The following is a 13,727-nucleotide window of genomic DNA, read 5'->3' as shown; positions in this document are numbered from 1 at the left end:
TTAGCCACTTCCCCAGTTTACAGGCTTATTCTCCCTGCTGACTCGGCCTCAGAGGAATGGTAGCTGCTCTCTTTTTTAGTGCCACACTAAACTCCTTATCATGCTGTAAATCATCCTGTTGTGTTTCATCCTTGGCAGCACCCAGAAACAGAGTACATATCCAGTGTCAGCACTACCTGCTCCTTGCTGCATGTAACATGTTTAAGACCCTGGCTACTGCTGAGGTCCTTTGCCGATAGATAGATAGATAGATAGATAGATAGATAGATAGATAGATAGATAGATAGATAAAGCAAGAAAAGAACACTCGACATTTCTCAACCAGTGAATTATTCTAGAGAAACTCATATTTGGAACTTCCATCACTTGGCAATGAGGCTTTTGTTTTAAGCAGGCAGCTAGGAGAAAAAAACAACAACAAAAAACATGCTGATACATTGTCTTTGCACAGCTATTGGGTCATTCCGTGACAACATCCACCCTTCTAATTGTCTTAATTAATTTAATACCAGTCTTCAAATTGACAGCCTGATAGCCTGCCTTCCTGCTGTCCCAGGGTGAGGCTGTCACAGTGTGCACTCAGTGCTCTGTCTTCTCATCAAAGCTGCTCAGATCTACGGCACTTGCTTTTGTTTTAGGAAGTGGTTACTTCAAAAATAGGAAGGATAATTTTAAGTAATTCTACACAGATTACTGAGAAGGTATGAAGTGATAATATCTGACATCCTTTCCCTGCTTTTTATTTTGTCTGAGCGAATCCTCCTTTGGTGTGGGAGCAGGACTGGCCATTTAAACAACAGCAGTTTATTTACAGCTCCTTGGGGTTTCATTGTCATTTGTCTGGGATGGTAGAAACATTAACCCTAATTCAGCATTGTTGGAAGCAAAGGATGTCACTGCCTTTTCAAAATGCATGTAGTAAAGGAGAGTTTTAATGTACGACCATTTCACAATCACTTTTTCCTCTGAGTTTTGGGGATAATTTTTTGCAAAAAAAAACCCCAAAAACCTGTGGGCCAAGAATCATTGTAACCAAAAAGTCCACTGACCCCCTGATGCTGTTGCTCACTGCAACATATTAGTTCAGGGTTTTTCTTTTGCAATGAACCTTGTAAAAATCTTTTTTACCCACTCCCGAAACATTACCAATATCTGGATCTGAGTAATTGTAGTTGCTCTTGCCAGAACACACTGGCAGCCAAGGGACAGCAGTCTGCAGGGCTGATGTACTGGGGAATGAGACTGCTTCCCCGTGACCTAGATCCTGCCTATCACTGCTGGCCAGATTTCAAAAAGCTACTGCACAATTTATTTGGGAGTCTTTGTTGCGAGATTCTCTGAGTCACAGATTGAGGTTATTTCAATGCTGCAGCTCCTAAAGATCAGGACTGGGGCGATAACTCCAGGACTTGTCTTTGAGATTGTGTAATTTTTTCTTCGACTTTCCTTTAGAGCACCTGTGAAGGACAGGTTCTTTTTGGCAAAACATATCCTACTAAAAACTGTCATCTCATTATCCTACTAAAAGCTCTGGACAAAAGCTGAGAGTTTTCCCCATTCCCAAGCTAAGCTTTCTAACTTTCAGGTCTGCCTGATACCGGATGGTGGAAGTATGGGTGCTCACAGCTCCAGGAGGTATCTGCCGTACATCAAACTGAGAGGTTGGCAAAAAGGAAAGATGCTAAAGATTACAAAGCTTAGGGGAAGATTATAAGGCTTTGTCCTTCAACTGTAAATGTGGGAGGAATCCTGGCCCCAGGGGAATCACTGATTCAGTTGTGGCCTGGGCTGCATACAAAGTGTTTTTGATTTAGTGTTCATTCATTTCCAACCCTTTTCCCTTACCATCCCTCACTGCTGTTCTCCCCGGGGATGATTCAGTGGAATAAAGCCACATGAGTTTAACGCTCATCCAGCAGGAACATTTGAGTACAGACTTGAAACCGAGCAAGTGTTTTATTATTTGCTGGAGAGGAATGTTTTCATTAAGCAGTACCCTTAGGTCGATTGCAAATAATGTGCCTTATTAATAAGCCCTTTTAGCTGAAGAGAAATCTGCACAAAGTGCCCCACTGTCCAACAATCAAGTGAGGCTAGCAGAAGTAGACAAAACCTTTGGATTTAGAAGAAATAATTAACTGCCTGTTACTTGCTTTTGCATTTTTTTTCCTCTTGCTGCCTTTGCTCTGTCTTGTCTGTCTGGATTATTTCCCTTGCATTTTTCAGTCACATTATTTTTTTACTGGAAGGAGTAAAGCCCAAGATGGCACAGTTTGACCACAGAATGAGTCTCCAGCATCAGGAAACCAAGAGAGTCTTCCCGGGTCTTTGGAATCCTTACTCCTAACTTTCCTTCTGAACTGCATCTGCCCAGAGTTTGTGTGCACATGTATGAACTAACATCATGCTTCTAATCAACATACAACAGAAAGATGAAATGGTTTGCAAGACTATGTGCAAACAGATGCCTACATACATTTTATGTGATCATTTGAAATTTCCCAAACCAGGATTTGTTCCAAGTCATCTTGTAAATGCAACTATTCCTCCATTTTATTTTAAAAACAACAGCCCTGAGAATTTTTAAGAACTAACTGATCTAATGAAATTGTCAGGGGAAGTAGATAGCAGCACTGGCATTAGCATACTAAATGCAGGCCAATATTTACCTTGGGTACCTGAATAATCTCTTGATGTATTGTATTCTCCTTGGTGCTTTGCTGCAGGAGCATTCTCCAGCACTAAAACTGCAAAAGCAGGTTTAATTATTAGCTGCTTTGCCATCTTGGTGGCTTCAGCAGGCTGCAAGCAGGCTTCACAGATAAAGGCACTCAGGCACACCCAAAGGCTGTGCGGGAAGAGTTTTGAAAGAAAATGCTGGAGCTGACCGCTCCCTCTGAAGGCTCCCTCTATCCTAGACAAACAGCTGTGCAGAGGTGCTCTGAGGTCGAGGTGCTGGGCTGAGTGCTGCTGCTCCTGCTAGCAGGAGGGTCGTGAAGCATGCTATCCTGGTGGCCCAGAGGGACAGATCCACAGAGGGTCCCCTCGCTGGGTGGGACAGATAATACAGAGCATGAAACTGGCCTGCCTCTGTGTTTAGTGTTACACAAGACATCTGTGGTGAGCTTCCAGCTCTGTGACAGGGGCAGAGCATCCTGAAGGATGAAGCACTTGCCTGGAGCTGAGAATAGTACACACAGAACCACCCACAGCCCCCTTTGCTGTCTGTGGTCCTACCTTCCGAAATGCCCTGGAGAGGTTTTTCATAGACTGAAAGTTATATGGGATCCACACTTGCTTTTCTACCTGTGACTGGATCAGGTGACATGCAAACTGTTGAGTTCTGGCTGCTGGAGAAGGACACATATGGCCTGTGGACCAGTATTATCAAACCAGCCAGCACAAACAGGCTGTGACACAGTTACAGCAAGTGAGACAGAGAGACACGGAAGGTCAGGAAGATACTATGGCATGTGGGGCTAGAATGAATCACCTCAACAAGGAGAAGACTCAGCCAAGCTGTACACCCCAGTAGGAACTGCTGGGCCATGTGGCACTGCAAAAGTGACACAGATGCCCCAATTGCTAGCTCAGGCCAGAGACAATGCCAGGAAGCCATTAAACATGATGATGGTTAATTGTGGTAACAGAGATCAAGCAGCTCCTCTACTCCCTCCTGTAACACTTCCCAGCCTACACACTGCATGCTGCCCTACTGTGAACATTTCAGGAGAGGCCATGCACATCTGTGTTCACCTACACAGAGTGACCTGGAGGGTAATTCACCCCAGTGCTTGCCTCTAGTGGAGAACTATGTCAGCTCAACCTGTTGAGACTCCGTGGGTAAACATAAGCACGAACAATATCAGCTGCATTTTTGTGTGCTCATAAGCTGCAGTTAAACCCCCAGAAATAAAAAATATCACATGGGAAACATCCCATTCAGGATTAGACACAAAGTTGTTAGCCCTCATTATCAACAAGAACAGAAGTTCTGAAGACCAGCTAGACAAAGATCTAGGAATTCATTGATTTTTAACAGCCAGCATAAGTACATACCTATTTGATAGTAGTTACAGTGATTTTATCTCACTATAGTGATACAAACTGCAAACACCAGTGCATTAACAACATTGGTATGATGCTGCTAATCAAATAAGTACATATTTTTGCATTTTTTACATAGTCTTTTACTTGCAAGAATCTTCCTGCATGGAAATTTCTAATTAAGAGATAGGCTTTGGTCTACGTAATTATCAAAGGCACAAAGTATGTCCACTATAGGTGGCTAATAAAAAAATAAATAAGCATATTCCTAGAACTCCAGTTGGCACTGCACACAATTCTAAGGTTATATTAAGTCTATATACAGCAGTTCTTTTGCATAACAGCTTGACATACAGCAGGAAAAAGACCTTTACCCCACTGTTAACTAACCAGATACTATGCATCGTTAGTCGATAAGAGAGATGGCCTTCTTGGAAGCTTGATGGATGAACCCTTTGTGGGACAGCTATAGTAATTGCTTTGCCATCTTAGCAGTGACAGAAATGGATTCTCTCCATTGGCTCTGAGGATACTGGGACACATCATCTAATTCACCCATGCTGATGTGAAATTTGTTCTTCCAAACATTAAGACAGAAACATCTGGGTAAATACAAAACAGCTGAATGCATATAAAGCTTTCAACAAGCCATGTTCACAGTTCCCACATGCAAATATCCATCCATAATGAACTGTACAGAATTAGCTTGTAAGCAATTTAGATGATGTTTTTTTTTTAAAAATGCCTGCAGTTCGACTCTTCCATGCTTAATCACACTCACAAAAGCCCTGCTTTCCAAAAGTACCACCACTCCTGTTTGCTTCCAAGGGAACAATTAGCTGCCCAGGACTTACTGTATCAAAGCATTTCCCCTGTGCATGTGAATTTTGGCTTGGAGACAGTTTTGAACATCACACTGCAAGTATATTGGTACAAGCACTACTGTTAGCAGGAAGGGCCAATGCCTGCTACTCCTCCTTCGACATTATTCAGTTTATTTCATTAAATAATTCGCTTAACTCACACTTCAAAGTATGAATAATAATAATAAAAAATCTTATCATATAACAGGCAGAGCTAACACTTGGGGCAGGATTCGCCTCATTAGATGCTGATTTAATCTCCGAGCTGTTCACACTAGGTTTTCCTTATAGTCACAGACAGAAATGGGCACTGTAAGGGTAGAATTCATCTGAACAAGTACATACAACTCTTGGAGGAGATAAATCATACTGTAGTCTCCACTGACAAAGTTGATTAGATCTCCACTGACTCTAGAGGGAATCTCGTGATCTGAAGATGTTTGCATCAGCTACCAATTTCCAGCCATGAATCCCTCCCTTATTGTAATTTTGAGACTGTGGGCTCATAATCAGCATAAACAACTACAGAATGTAGCCAGTTTATGGTCACACACTTTTTCCTGCCCTAATCACATGTTCCTGTGTGTCAGCTATAGCTGTCCTGTCACCCTAAATAAATAGGACTAGCTTGCTGAACTAGTTGAAGAAAAATAATTTGGTTTTGGTTATACTAGCAGGCAGAACTGATGCCCCTCATGGGAGATCTAGTATTGCTAGATCTCAGGACTGGTTTGGGATAGTAATGTGATTTCCATCTAGGAAACACACCTGCCCTTTCTGGTACCAGCTTTTATTTATTTATTTGTTAGATTGGCTTAAGTCAGAACAGGTAATGGCTACCATGAAAGGCAGTCATGAAAATAAATAGATTTAGTTACAGAACACAAAGGCAACATGTTTATGCTCACTGTCTTGGGATATGATTTGACAAACATCAAATGCAACTGACCGAAAAGAAAAAAGGTGATGAGACATAGCACACACCTTCAACTTTCCATCCTTATGTCAAGGCCACATTTGGTGCTTGAAGTGATGAACAGTGTCCTAAACATCTCAAAGTCAGATTCACAGCATATTCCAAATCACATCACTTCTATGGAAAGGAAATTTTAAATGATCATAGAATCATGAAATCATAAAATATCCTGAGTTGAAAGAGGTCCACAAGGACCATCAAGCCCAACCCATGGCCAAACCAAAATTTAGGACCAACCAAAATTCAAACAATATATCTGAGAGTATTGTCCAAATGCTCCTCAAACTCCAGCAGGCTTGGGACCATGACCACTGCCCTCAGAAGCCTGTTCCAGTGCCTGACCACCCTCTCAGGGAATAAACTTTTCCTAATCTCCAACCTCCATGCCATTCTCTTGGGTCTTGTTGCTGTCACCAGAGAGAAGAGCAAGGCACTTCCCCTCCACTCCCTTCCGTGAGGAAGCTATAGGCTGCCATGAGGCTTCCCTTCAGCCTCTTTTTGTCTGGGCTGAAAAAACCAAGTGACCTCAGCCACTCCTCATATGTCTTACACTCCAGAACGTTCCCAATCTTTATAGCTCTCCTTTGGACGCTCTCAAATAGTTTTACATCCTTCTTATATTGTGGCACCAAACCTGCTGTGGCTGTAGGTAAGGCCACACACAGCAAAGAGTGGAGTGGGACAACCCTTTCCCTGACCCAGCAGCAGCCCTGGGCCTGGGGCACCGCAGGATGCAGTTGGCCTTTTGGGCTGCCAGGGCACACAGCTGACTCAGATTCAATTTGACATCAACCAGAATCCCAGAACTCTTTCCAAAGGACTGCTCTTCAGCCTCTCATCTCTGACTCTACGTGTATCAGATCTGTCCATCAGAATCTGTCAATTGTTCTTAAACTTGATGCAGTTGGTTATTGCCCAGCCCTCCAGTTTTCAAGATCCCTCTGCAACACCTCTCTATCCTTGAGGGATTCAACAGTTCCTCCAAATCCAGTGCTGTTTGCAGACTCACTTAGTACACCTTCAAGTCCTGTATCCAAGTCACTGATGAAAATACTGAAGAGAACTGACCCTAAAACGAGCCCTGCAGAACCTCACTAGTGACTGACCACCAGCCTGATGTAACCCCATTTACTGTACCCCTTTGAACCCAACCCATCAGCCAGTTGTTCACCCATTGCATTAAGTTTTTGTCTAGCTCTATGCTGGAGATTTTGTCTGGAAACATACTGTGAGAAACAGTATAAACAGTATCCAAAGCTTTGTGGAAGTCCAAAAGAATTACAACAACCGGCTCCCCTTGTTCAACTAGTGGGCAATCTTGTCATACAAGGAGATGTAAATTCATTAAGCAGAACTTTCCCCTCATGAACCCATGTTGGCTGTTACCAATGGCTACATTTTCTTTCACATGTTTTTCAGTAACACTCAGAGTAATATTCAAAATTTTTCCAGACACTGAAGTGAAACTGATATACGTGTAATAACCAGAGTCTTCTTTCCTGTCCTTGAAAACTGGGATGCAGTTTGCCATCTTCCAGCTGACTGAGATCTCTCCTGGTTCCCAAGATCATTGAAAAATGATTTAGAGGTCTCACAGTGACACCAATCAACTCTTGAAATACCATGTGGTAAATCCTATCGGCATCATAGACTTACATGCATACAGCTGGAGCACCAAATTCCATGCAAGTTTGAGGTTGACTGGGAGTTTATTGTTACCACAGTCAAGATCCTCCAACTCAGGTCTTCAGGGATCCCAGGGACAAGTGGAAAAATTAATGGTGTTTTTCCATGGATACATCCATCTATATAATGAGATTTGTCCACATGAAGCCGATACAATTAATACCTAACAAAAAATGGTAAAATGGGAAACAATCTACTTAAAGGACTTAATGTGAAAAAGACTGTCATCATGATGGATGGATGCCCTTCTGGCCTGACATGGGCTGTGGCACCAAGAAGAGCAGATCTGTGTGAGTAGATAAGCTAACTGGAAACACAAGGTGTACCTGGATTGCCTGCCCAGGATGAGGCTGCCCTCAAGATCAGACCTGCTGTTTCTGGGTCACAAGAAGCCTGTGATCATTTCACAGAAGTCCCCATGCCTAAGCATGTCCTATAACTCCTGTGCTATTAGGCTGCTTGGCAGCTCTGTCTTCAAGAGCAGAAATAGGATGTGCCATATCCTGTGCTCATAGCTCTTCCAGAAATCATCCTTTAAGATCTCTTATACACAAAGCCAACACAATGGCTTTCATTCCAGCTTGCCTGGGGATCTTCCTCTTTTGAACCAGTACTGTTCTTGTAGTAAGTTCTCACATTGTCTAGTTTAGTCCCCGAGATCAAAACAAAATACTGCTGTGGTGTTCATCTGATGTCACCAGACTCCAAGCAGATAATGAGGTGTACCAGCATGGCTACCATGGTCAGGGCAAAATGTGCCACCACAGGACATTTCTTCTTTGGTAGCATAACACAGAAGAGGTTTGCAGTCTCAAAGGATTCAAAACTGTTCTTGTTTTGAGCTAACTTTTCAAATGCCAGAACATACACATTTATGATTTCTCTACAGTATTCACTGTTCTTATAGGGACCTCTAGAGGCTTATCTGGAGGGACCTGCCCATCTCTATTCCTGTGAGCAACCTTTAGAAATCCACATCAAAGAAACCCAGGATCCTATAGTGTTAGTGATAACCTCTGCTTCCAAATAATCCATTTCAATGTGAGGAAACATAGCATGTTATCAGACTGATTTCACAGGTAGGCTGGACAAGCAGCTGCTGGAAGCATCATCAGTGATTAGCTCACATCCTCAGTCTGTCTTCAGTAGCCCACTGACTCTCAGCCTGAAGGCTTCTAGACCCAGCACAGTGGTAAACAAACATTGGAGTTCAAAGCCACCTGGCTTCACTTGTGTTGCTGACAAAAGAAGTGCCCCAGAAGTAGGCTCTTAAGGAGGGTAGTGTATAAATGCTGGAGTTACTACCCGATGTATTTGATCGGCCTCCACCTCCCCCTATCACTTGGGCCCCAAAGAACAAACGTAGAGAGGGAGAGAAAAACCTGCACCTACTAACAAACAAACAGACAGACAAACAGACAAACAAACAAACAAACCCAAAGTGATATCCTAAACAGAACAAATAGGGCCATAGAATGAAATTTCCAAAAACTGATTTTTAGGTTAGACACATTCCAGAATCAGACACCTAGAACTGTGATTTTACTTCTAATACACATCATGTCTACCTGCCAGCTGTCCTAGGAGAACATCAGCTGCCCAACACCTTGTGAACCTAAACTTAAGAGTGACAGGAAGCTCCAAATTTTAACTACCCAGTTCAGGGTGCATTGACTGCAGATCCAAGAGGGTCTGTTTTGAAACCAGTGGTCAGTGCATGTAAAGAGGTGCTCGCTTGTCTCACAATTGTTCAGAACAATGAAAAGCCATCCATGCTGGGACTCTGATTAGTTACCAGAATAGAATGTGCACAGACATTTTAAACAAGAATACTAGTATTCTTGTAACCCTTTGTAGTAGTAATCCTTTGATTATATTAACAAAGAATATAGAGATTCAGATCATGCTTAGATTATAGGTAGAGATCTCATGTTCTTTCTAAAGATAATGGAAGGCAGACTATACCAATATGTTCTATTAAAATACCATGAAGGATAGTTGATTTCAGTAATAATAAGAAATGTCACTGACCTATCAGCTGTAAAGACATTTTTTTCATTCCATAATATTCCATACCTACAGAATTTTCCTATCCCTGTTGAATCATTGTAACACATCTTTCCACCACGGAGCTGCCTTGGTCTGGAACAGTAAATAACACCACACTTATTCCTGATTCTTTTTTTTTTCCTTTAACGATTAATATGCTGATAAATTTTCTAGTAGGATCAATTTGAACACTGGTTGAATAAATTATTAGCTCTAAACCCACGATGTCTGTTAACTTTACAGTTGATTAGAGCAACAGTTTTGCGTGCCCACCTGTGAATTATAAGAGAATACAGATTGTATCCTAAGAAGAGCAAGTGGTAACCAAAACTGCCAGGAAATGCTCACCAACTCCACAAAACAAAAAATGCATGTTCATTAAAAAGTTAGAGATTAGCTGTGCAGTTAATTGTGGCAGACCTTATGAAGCAATTGCAAGCTGCCAAGTGCTACTGGATCAAATAATGGACTGACAGTGAGAAAGCAAAACAAATGACCTACAAAGGAAAGATCAAAACTGGACATTAGATAGTCATCGTTTAAAATTCATTTCTTTAGTAGGGAGAAAAAAATCAGGAATTTTTTCACTTTTTCATCTGCTTTTTAAGGTTCAGAAGTATAGACGAAAATATCCTGACCTATTTAATTTGTCTGGAGTTCTGCCAGGTTTTACTAATACAGTAAGCAAGTAGAAAAACAAATCCCTTTATAGAGCAAGATTCTCTTTGTCTCCCATTACAGCTACAGTCTTTCTTCACAGGCCACAGGTGAAAGCATTTAAGCACATGTTTAACTTGCTTTTACGCAAAGAAGGCCTTGTAATGAACTGCAAAGACGTGTTTAAGTCCTTTTCTTGATAATGCTGATTTCCTGAATCAACCATGAATTTGACACAGGGCTACATGAACAGTAATACTTTTCCTTTGTATTGTTTCTCATTACAGAGAATAGACTTGTTAATATAGGTAAACAGTGAACGTTTTTGTTCTCTTGGTGCTGCTGACTGGATCTAATTTGAAGAAACCTTGCAAGGACAGCTAACAGAAAGACATTGCCTGCAAGAAACACAGCCTAAAATGAACACTGACAGCCTTGAAGTGGAACAGACAGATGGAGTCATGTTTGTCAGAGTCCCACAAGCCTTTATTAAACACAGACAGGTCTGATGACTGTGCAGAAAGGGAACAAGTTAGGTGTTAAAAGGAGGCAGCACACTCTGTGATATGTGACTGCATTAGAAGACCATAGACAAGGCTTCATCTTTTCCAAGTGGAAAGGCATGTAGTGAAGAGCCCTTTGTGGCTGACCTCTCTCCACACGCAAAATTTGCACAGATTCAAAGGAAAAGGCAATGACTTTATTTACTCAGCAAACATGCTGAGTAACATATCTCCCAACCAAAGTCCTGTTCTTCCCACAGTGCTCAGCAGACTGTGAGTTCAGTAGCACACAGTACAGAAAATTTTGCCTCAGAACAGGCAACACGAAGCAGCTGTCTTGCTTTTTCCTTTCTTGTAACCCTGATCTGAGGTGGTATGAAGCTGCTCACTGGAGATTCAGAGTCGTTTCTCCCCTCAAAACACGGAGCATTTTCAGTGAGTAAGCAGACTTGGAAACTGTTCATTCCACACGTGTGGAACGGAAACAGAGCCTAGAGGAGAATTGGGTTAGTCACAATGCCTGGAAGCCTAAAAAAAAATATATCCACAAAGCAAAACAAAATAAAAAAACCCAGTCCTCCCTACTTTGAAGATAAAGTATTTTCCTCAAACACTTGAGAAGGAACAAAATGTTCTCCTGTAAGCACTCTTAAGATTTGATTAGGTACCTTCATCAGTCACCTTCCTATTAATCTTAAAATTTATAATGTTGCCACATGGACAGTCCTAAATTTAGGAACAATCCCTGTTCCTTGTGGATGCTGATGCATGGTAAAACAATAGAAAAGCCTGGAAAAGGCTGTGCAGGACTTACTGGTTTATAAGAAAGATTCTGGGGCAGAGGTGGTATCTGTGTTCACCACGTCCAGCAGCAGGACCAGGCTATCACAAGGACTCTTAATCCAAGTCCCTGCATGTCAAGTGAATGAAGATAACAGTGGCTGCTGGATCCCCTAGAGCAAATCTAGATGCCCAGCCCTGTTCGATGGGGAGCACTGGAAGGTTAGAGTAACCATTATTCCTTCCTGGCAAATAATTGTATCCTTCCTGTTTCCTGAGATACACGGTCCCTATGTTGTGGATTTTTGCCCCAGGAGGAATTCAGTATTCAGCCAGGTACAGTAGGAAGAAAAGCTACCCCTGGACAAGGGCAGGACTAGAACATGTTGTCCCATAAGGGCAAAACAGCAGAAGACTGGCCAGTTGCATGGGATTTTTGAGCAGATAAGGAGGCCTCATGATGAAGAAATATTAAAGGGTTCAGAAATTCATCTAGGCATCATTCACATACTAAAAATGCCAACAAAGGTCTTTATACAGTTCATGTTTGAGACCAGTCAAGTTTTATTGGTAAGGATCGTGCTTATATTGATTTCCTGCTGATTTCATGGAGGAGCAGAGACCCAGTATTTCCAGTCATCAAGAAAACTACGATGACAGCTGAGGGGAACCAACTAGGACTTGGTTTCAGTAATTCCTCAAGCCTAGTAAGTAAGGGACTTTAAACTCCTTGCTCCTCCTAGCTACACAAATTCCAATGGATTAACACCAATCCCTATGAAAATTTAACCCCAATGAAGTAAAGGAGGTTTAAGTTGTGCCAGTTTATTTGACCGACACATCCTACATTTGGTAAGTCTTCGTCATTAACTAAATGACCATGCATGGGGATGAGGAGCAGAGGACATGAGCATGTTCCACTGTAATTGTGTAATTGATGGTCAGCTTCCCGATTACTTACACCACCTTATTAAATGATACTATGGCACCAGGGAAGCCAAGTAGATGAGGAAAACGTTACAGCAATCTGATTGCTGACTCCCTTGCAGCACTCGTGAAGTACTGGTAGTCATTAAAACATTCCATACGGTTTCCTAAGCTAAATTAAAAACAGAGCAGACCTAGATTTTGATAAGAACAATCTCAGTAGGATTCAGGGTCACAGGTCAGTACAGGAGTGCTTGTCACGCCCTATGCTCTGTCCATAATGTAAAGAACACGACACTGTAGAGTAAGTGAAGAAGAGCCAGTGGCACGCAAAGATCAGAGCAACATGGTAGGAGCACATGGACTTGCTGGAATGTTGCTGAGTCTACTCCAGCTGTCAAAGACCACTGCACAACCCCCAGATCAAGATCCCTTTGGAACTTCCATGCGTAGCAATGGGCTCTTGTATTCCTGCTACATCTTCTTTCCCGAGCACCGGATTTCACACTGCCTGCATGCACTGCATACACAAAGCCATGCCTCCACATTACAAGCAGCGATGGCCACTTGTCTCCGTGCTCTTCATTTTCCACCCGTGCAAGGAATGTTCCTGGACGCTGCTCCTTGCTGGCCCTCCCGGAACATAAAGGAAGGAGTCAGCTCTGCCATTTGGTAATTTCTGTGATTACATTTCTGACATTTTTCCAGAAGTCTCCAAAGAGGTTCTCTTTTTTCTTTCCTTGACCACAAATTCAACGGAATGATTAGCATCCGTAGACTGATTTATAAGCGTTCAAATGTTTTTGTTAGACTACACTTTTCCAAAACCTCCTCAGGCACAATTACTTCCTTCTTCTGACTGAACATTTAAACTATTAATGATCAGAAGTTATATAACTAACTAGAAATGATGATACACGTGACTATGTATTCCGTAACTACAAACCACATAACTCTGATAGTTGCAGCTACAGCTCATCACTCACATTATTTCCTCACCGCCCGTCCTAACGCTTTCAGAAACGGGAGGAAAATTACGGAGGGAGCTCCCCTGCGCCCAAGCAGCGCCTGCAGGGCGGTGCCCATCGCCACACCCGTTACCCGCAGCGCAGCACAGCGCAGCCCTCCCCTCTCACACAGCTGCTCCCGGCCCAAACGGCCACGCGTGACGTCAGGAAGCCGTCACGACCCCCCCCAAGTCCCGCGCGAACCCGCCCGGCCCGCAGGGGGAGCTCCGCC

General features: G+C 42.6%; 1 long non-coding RNA gene across 1 annotated transcript in view; it reads right to left on the bottom strand.

Moving 5' to 3' along the window:
• LOC125689325 (uncharacterized) overlaps nucleotides 1-13,727 on the bottom strand; it is a 249,516-nt gene that overhangs the window by 164,900 nt on the left and 70,889 nt on the right. The window lies entirely within an intron of this gene.

This window comes from Lagopus muta, chromosome 2 (assembly GCF_023343835.1).
Source record: "Lagopus muta isolate bLagMut1 chromosome 2, bLagMut1 primary, whole genome shotgun sequence".
Taxonomy (NCBI): domain Eukaryota; kingdom Metazoa; phylum Chordata; class Aves; order Galliformes; family Phasianidae; genus Lagopus; species Lagopus muta.
Note: the sequence above shows the minus strand (reverse complement) of the source record. Positions and strands in the feature narration are given on the sequence as shown.